Below are 8276 nucleotides of genomic sequence, written 5' to 3' on the forward strand. Positions count from 1 at the left end.
GTACCGTCGGTCACCATATACAATTCTTCTTTTTTTATTGAACGCGAAGTATACGCAACTGGGTGTTCTCTTTAATAATGGAATATACGAGTAGAAGTAGACTGCAATTGCAATACATTTTTAGGAAGAGCCAAGGGATTTCCAAAAGCTGCATTTGCTTTACTCAATAATGTTATTATACTCAACTAACAGCATCCGGTATAAGTTTGCAAATCCGGTTTACTTGCAAACTTAGTTTTTTATTATCTTAGATATCAACTTCAAAAGCGACACATAGAAAGTTTGCCCATTAAATAAGAAATATTTTAAGTAAAATTAAAAAAAAGGTTTTAAGAAATATGAAAATTTTAATTCCAAAATTGATTTCTCCCGTTGGCCACCAATTGGATTTTAGGTCCCCCGATGGGTTTTGGCAAACTCCAATTGGAGAATTTTCCATATGAGCCGAAACGGGGGGAAAAATCGGCAATTTGAAAAAAAATCAAATATTACAATTTGGAACAGAAAATTACATTTCTATGTATGTCTGTAGTACTAGATTCATAAACATAATTAAAATCTAATAGATAATCAAAAATTATGATTTTGTAAAAACGGCTCTCCAATTGGGGAAAATTCCAATTGGAGAATTCCACAATTTCTATAGATAAAAGCCACCAATTGGAGTTCACAGAAGTTGGTGATCACAGAAGTTGGAGGAATCACCAGTTGGAGACTTCCACCATATAACATCTGCTGGGGAGAAATAAAGTTTGGATATATACATGTCATGATATTATTGCTCATTAATTTAATATTGTAGATTATTCAAGAAAATAACATTGCAAGATGTTACCTGATTTCGTGTATTACATCGGTGTTTTCACTTGTGACGTTGTGTGCAATCTAAAACAGTGATCTTATATACAACTGCGTCAGATTTGCGAATTATTTATCCTTTTCTGAAGCCTTCTGGTCCTAGATGCTCGAAAATATTAAATACTTTTAAAAAGAATAACTTAAGAAGGTTTAAATGACAGTATATTAATTATAAATTATTATTCACAAGTAGTTTTAAGGTCAATATGTTTTAAATTTTATTGGGACGTTCCTTAGTGGCGGTGGGGGATAATATTGTGCGAGTGTTCTTCAGGGTTGGAGCTGTGGAGGATGGTATATTAACGTCGACACACTTTAATAATTGTTGACACTCAAATAGGATTATCAAATATATATTTTGATATTTTGATATTTAAAATATCCAATCAAGTTTTATTTCTTGAAACACATATATGATATGTAAACGTGAATTGATCGCCAAATTATAATAAAATAAAGCTGCACTCTCACAGATTTACCAATATTACAACTTTTCTTATGCCCCCGAAGGTGGGCATATTAAAATCGCACCGTCCGTCCGTCCGTCCGTCCGTCCGTCCGTCCGTCCGTCCGTCCGTCCGTCCGTCCGTCCGTCCGTCCGTCCGTCCGTCCGTCCGTCCGTCCGTCCGTCCGTCCGTCCGTCCGTCCGTCCCTCCGTCCGTCCCTCCGTCCGTCCGTCCGTCCGTCCGTCCGTCCGTCCGTCCGTCCGTCCGTCTGTCCGGTTCTGTAACTTTCTCTTGTATGGACAGATTTTAAAATAACTTGCCACATGTGTTCCACATACCAAGACGACGTGTGGCGTGCAAGACTCGTGTCCCTACCTCAAAGGTCAAGGTCACACTTAGTGTTCATTCACAATGGAGTGCTGCATATAAGAACATAGAGTATAGGTTGTCGTGTCCGGGCTGTAACTTTCTCTTGTATGGACAGATTTTAAAATAACTTGCCACATGTGTACCACATACCAAGACGACGTGTCGCGTGCAAGACCCGTGTCCCTACCTCAAAGGTCAAGGTCACACTTAGTGTTTATTCACAATGGAGTGCTGCATATAAGGACATATAGTACAGGTTGCCGTGTCCGGGCTGTAACTTTCCCTTGTATGGACAGATTTTAAAATAACTTGCCACATATGTTCCACATACCAAGACGACGTGTCGCGTGCATGACCTGTGTCCCTACCTCAAAGGTCAAGGTCACACTTAGTGTTTATTCACAATGGAGTGCTGCATATAAGGACATAGAGTATAGGTTGTCGTGTCCGGGCTGTAACTTTCCCTGGTATGGACAGATTTTAAAATAACTTGCCAAATGTGTTCCACAAACCAAGACGACGTGTCGCGTGCAAAACCCATGTCCCTACCTCTAAGGTGAAAGATACACTAAGTGTTTATTCACAAGGGAATTCTGAATATAAGGACATAACAGTGTAGGTTGTCAAGTATGGGTGGTATTTTTTATGTTCAGAGGCAATTTAAAATAACTTGCCATATGTATTTGACACGTAAAGGCAAGATCAACTTTTCATGTACTGACCTTGTTCGTAGGTCAATGTCACATTCGGGGGCATTCGTCACATACTGTGACAGCTCTTGTTTATTTTTGTCTTGGAAAAAGCAAATTGTTGGTAAATATCTGCAAACCAATGATTGAAGATTGCTGACAAAAGCTAACATCAAAGATTGGCATATTTCGGTCAGAAATTAATAAGTAATGGCTTACTTAGCCTTACTAACGATTTAAGAAAACTGCATAAAACATTAATATATATGTGTGGCATGTTAGTATTAAAAGTTTAGCAACTAAAAAAGAACACAAGTCATGCATTCAGTGGAGGTACGGATAATATCCCCCCCGGATGATTGCCCCCCCCCCCCAGACATTAGCCCATAGGACCATAGCCCTCCCGGAAGATAGCCCCCCCCCCCCCGTCTTAGTGAAAAAACGGACGATATCCCCCCAATATTAAAATGCATATGTGTCAATGCCTGTAAAAAGGGGTACAAAGGTGCAAAAATGACATTTGCTCTTTTTGGTAGTTATTTATAGAGTACATCATTAGAAACAATTTGGCGAAAATTTGAGGTAAAAATCTTAAGTACTTTTGTTGTTGATTTAAAGAAGCACAGGAGTCGATCAATTTATCGATGAAAGTGTCAAAAAGTGGCATATTTTTTTTAGATAAAGAAATGAAACAACACAAGTTTCTTTATGTCTTTATATAATTTGTAGTTATATATCTTACACAAAATAACATATTATTGAACTGGTGACAAAATTCTTGTAAAATTATGATTGAAGTTTTAAATGGCAATCAAAATGTTACCATGACAACCATAATATGATGCAATTCAATATTAAACGTAAAAGGGATCACACACGCCGCTCTTAAAAAGTACTCAAATAACCTAAGCATTGGCAGACACTTTACAAATATATTTAAACAAAAAAATATTCAAAATGTTTAAGACTTTTGTTGCTAAGGTGATTTAAGTCCAAGGGGGTTCAGTGTACAAAATGTATTCTATTGAAGAAAATGTACATCCATAAATAGGTATTTTCATGTATCTATGCATTTTGTAGCTATGCTTATTATACACATTATAATTTCACTAATATATTATAATTTTTAATTATATATTATACACAGACTGTTTAAATAATCTAGCAAAATAATGATAATGTACAAGTACATAAAATAAAATGTTACCATGGCAACCAAAATATAAAGCAATATAATATGTAACACATTTAGGATCAAAGATACTTAAGAGATTATTTGAAAGAGTTAGTTATAGGTCGTCAGCTTCACAATATGTTTTTAAAAATAAAAGTAATTAGAATTAGAATTTTCATTGTTATGGGTCAAGAGAAGATCTGACAGTTATGTGTAAAGTAAATTATTAAATTATCAAAATGCTCAGAAATAGAAACAGAAATTAAACAGTTTTGTCAGGTATTTAGGAATATTGATTCTTTTATTTTACAAAATATAATTTCAAAACTTAATAAAATAGCATTACTCATTGCAAATTAGAAATAAAAATGTTGCCATGGCAACAAAAAATACATAAATAACATACAGGTAATATAACCATAACTATAGTTGTCTATGCCCTTATGTATGCAAAAATCAAGTAACTGTACTTGAAAGGGAAACCTTCTGTTTCAAACATTCATAGATTGCCACATACTGAATGTACTCTATTTATAATAAGGTCTAAAACAAATACATTTGGTTCTGGTAACCTGACCCTACCTACGGAATAGGCGCCGACCCTACCGTTTTTATAGTCAGTTTGAAAAAAAAATGAAAAAGTAAAAAAAAAAAAAAAATGCTTTTCACTTTGTAGTTGAAAACCTTAAATACTTACACAGAATATGACTTCAACAGCATTTTCCAATGATGAAAATGACATTCTTACATAAATGCTAATTAAAAAAAAGCCTACCTACCCTACCTATTTTTGAAAAGGATTAAGCCTTAACCAAACATTTAGGCCTAATATTATGTAGTTTTTTAACTTAACATAATAACAGTAGTAAATAACAAAGGAAAATGTTTCTTTGGCAAGGCATAATACATTTTAATTTCAAAGTTGCAAATGTTTTGCATCAACACTGCATACTACTTATAGATTGGCACATGCATTATTTTAAACAGAATTAATGATTCAAGCTGATATCCAATCAAAATTTGATGAATGAAAGCTATCTAGGAGGTTAGGTTAAAAGTTGGTTACAATTACATAACCGTTTCAAGTCTTGCGGTTTGCAAACAATAAGAACCATAACGTTAATTCTCGACAATAGCAAACACTATTCCAAACAATAAGCTTCCAAAGGTAATAACTGGTGTACTGTCTGTTCAATGCCTTGGTTGAGAAGGTTTGGGACAAACTATGTCCTTGTTTATGTCAATTCGGCAGAATTCCCGGATTGTGTCATGCAAATACCATTGCCGCTCAACATCCATGCCCTTGATGCAGACCTTTGATGGGAGTCCAGGAATGACAACTGCATTATTTTTCAGCAACGCAAACTCGACAACATCTGATGCAGCAAATTCTCTACACTGCACAAGGCCTGGTCTGTTTGCTGAAAGAATAATTTGATACAAATCATGTGCAATTTGAGTGATTTTTTAACATTGAAAAAAACACATCAAGTTTATAACCAAAACAAAGAATTACGTAAGGGTTTTTGACACGGTGGGGAAATTCTTGACTCAATATAAATGAATGACGAAATACAGAGTGTATGCTTTTAAACATTATATGGAATATAAAATATAAATTGAATGATAATAAAGATAAGCTATATGGTATATTTATGTTGATATGACATATTTCATGTTACCATACCTTCAAGTACAAAATGATGGTACTTTGAGATGTTCTTCATTTGTTTGAAAAACTGTTGAAGATACAGTTTCCAACAGAAGAATTCGACAGGTTTTTCGGGATCACCAACAAGTTAAGGAATGTTATGACCACTCCGTGATGAGCTGGTTACAGTAGCAGCTACTTCTCCAATTGTCTCTGCATTTGACTTCCTCCATCTGAGATAAAAATTCAATATGAAAAGACAAGCGAATACCAACATTTGTTTGTTTATTCAATTTAATGTATGAAATTAATTAAACATAAAATAAGGTACTTGCCTTAAATCTTTATACTGCCAATGTAAAGCAACATGTTTTTAGTTGTATTAAATAGTTTCAACAGTTTTTGAGTTATGAACAAGGTACAGACACTGGCTTAGACAATAGTAAATACATGTAGTTTTGAAAATCTAAAGCAAAAGTTTTTCAGAGAAGTACTACATAATTAATATTATTTACCTGCTTTTCCATAGGCCGAAGTGCCAATCTGGGTGGAACTTTGTGTGACCTGCGATCATAGTAGAAAGCTCTATCCGCTTATGTAGTCCTGAAACAAATATAAATACATGTAGATAATTTAAGTACATTTACATTATGACATTGATCTATCATTTTCTATGTTACTGTAATGTTAACAAAATAGTAAATGATTTTCTTCACTAATATCATAAAGATCCTATTTCTTCCATTCTTATTCACTTAACCCATTACACAAATGTTTTGCAATTACCAATATATGTCAAAGTGATTTATCTGCACAGAACTAGCCAATCACTCTTTTGGAAACATTTATATGCATTACTGGTAAAGAAATGCTTATTTCACCTGTCATTGTTCTCCAAAGAGCATACCAAAGAACGGTATGATTTTTGTTTTGCCCGGCACAGTTATCAAAATGAATTTCGGCATTCTCTTCTCCAAGGCCAGGGTAATGGAAATAGTGATGCACAAGGCTAACAACTGTGTCTGCCCCCTTCCCTGGCATCTCTGGCTCGTCCAGTAAATAAAACACTTGCTGTCCTGTAACAGTTAATATAAATCTGTATTTCATATGTGAAAATTTTCAATCTATCACATGGCATGGCTGAAACATGAATTATCGATACTGGTCTAAATTATTTGTGATACCCATTAAAATGTATTTCCTTTATATTGATCTTTTGCAAAATTGAAACAACAAGAAAGAACAAAGCAAGTGAACTGACACTCCAGGCATTGATTTGAAAAACTATTCAGAAACAATTCACTGTTTATAATATCTATATGAACTTGAGTTAATTATAAATACAATGTACCTGAGCCTTCTGCACACACTCCAAAGACAGCACATTTTCGTGGGGTTTTGAAGAAGATAGGGCCAGTCTGTTGGGCATGATGGGGGAAAAAGACCTGCTGCGTCCCAACTGTAATGGAGGGTGTCCGGCAACACGCATGGAGGCTGTCCTGTAATAAGAAATCAAAATAAACAATACACATATACATTTATGTATTTACTCAAACTTTTCATAACAGATCACCTGGTATGCATTTCTTATACTATTATAAAAAGAATCAGTTTAAGGCAAACCTAGTTTAACTTCTCATGTCTTGTTCTGTCATAAAAAGAAGTTTTATACAAAGTGAATTGAAGCAAACACAACTTTAGTTCAACCACCAGTACCTCCAGCCTTTTCCTCATCAGTGAGCTCCAAAAACACATTTTTACTTTGAGCACATTGGTTTCTGTAGTACTCTCTCTGTGTTTTTGCTTTCAGTACATGGTCTGTATATTCTTCTAACAGCTTTGCCTTTTCATCTTCATCTTGACCACATGAAGATGTGTAAATGGCTAAGGTTTGACATTTATGGCAAAGGTCTGTCTTTGGTTTAGAAATAGTAATATGTGGACAAAGCTCCTGCCATACACGCTGAAAAGATCTTAGACTCATGACCTTATATGCCGCTTCAACCATTGTTTTTGCAAAAGAAGAATAAATAGCTGCAATAGATTCATCAGATGGCAAAACATACACATGTGTTCTTTTGAACTGCGGCAACCTGCCAGGCAATGGAAGAGCATTGTCTCGGGCATATTTCACAATGAAAGTTCGCACTCTTTCTCTGTCCTGATATGATATACCTTTCCCATTATTTGAAGGCTGCTTACTAAGACCATGGATGCGGGCAGTCCGACCATTTAATTGTAATGCCTGCTGGATGTTAGTTAGTCTTTTCTTTCCGATAGAATGTGCAAAGCAAAATAGTTTGCGGCACACTTGCTGCCCATCAAAAAAGTAACTGTGGCGAATTTTTTCCCTTAATTTCTGTTTCTTTTTTTTGCCTAATGTATGCTCAGTGGATTGTGTGTGCTGACCAAGCTCAGCCATAATTACTAAATCCAGTTCCTCCTTTGACATTTCTTGGCAGTTTTCTCTGAATTCTATGAGTTTTTGAAACGAAACCTTTAAACTACATGGAGAGCTGTGTAGCTGTTTGCACTGACAGGTTTTAGCTTTCAATTCATTCTGTAATTCTATTTCAACTATATCATTTGCAGTAATGTCAAATTTAATGGATTGGCTAGTTTCATAAGCATCATCATCATCATCATCATCATCATCATCATCATCATCATCATCATCGTCATCATCGTCATTGCTGACCGTTTGTTCAAAAGTAAATTCATCATCATCGCTATCAATACGCAGATGGTCAGGTAGGTGATTTCTAAAGTAAAGGTCATCTACTTCACACAAATCCTGTACAAAAATGTCATCAGTGTTGGCCAAAAGTTCATCAGGAACAGTGCTTCCTTGACTGCACTCTGACTCATGGTCATAAGAGTATTAGAGATCCAGTTTCATTTCCACTTTGTCGTATGGAAATTGACTTGAAGCGCCAGTTGTTTACTTCCGGGTTTGTTAAACTATGCCAATTAACTATATTTCGGTTCTTTTCATTTAATATTTGAAACCTACAAGCCATCAATTTAAATAAAATAACAGCAATTAAACTTACCCGTCAAAATTCAGCAAAAGCAGCATCGAATTGCAG

General features: G+C 35.1%; 1 pseudogene; it reads right to left on the reverse strand.

Moving 5' to 3' along the window:
* Window positions 1-4239: 4239 nt before the first annotated feature.
* LOC128222369 (uncharacterized) lies at window positions 4240-7639 on the reverse strand (annotated as a pseudogene).
* Between the last annotated feature and the right edge of the window lie 637 nt (window positions 7640-8276).

This window comes from Mya arenaria, chromosome 16 (genome assembly GCF_026914265.1).
Source record: "Mya arenaria isolate MELC-2E11 chromosome 16, ASM2691426v1".
NCBI lineage: Eukaryota > Metazoa > Mollusca > Bivalvia > Myida > Myidae > Mya > Mya arenaria.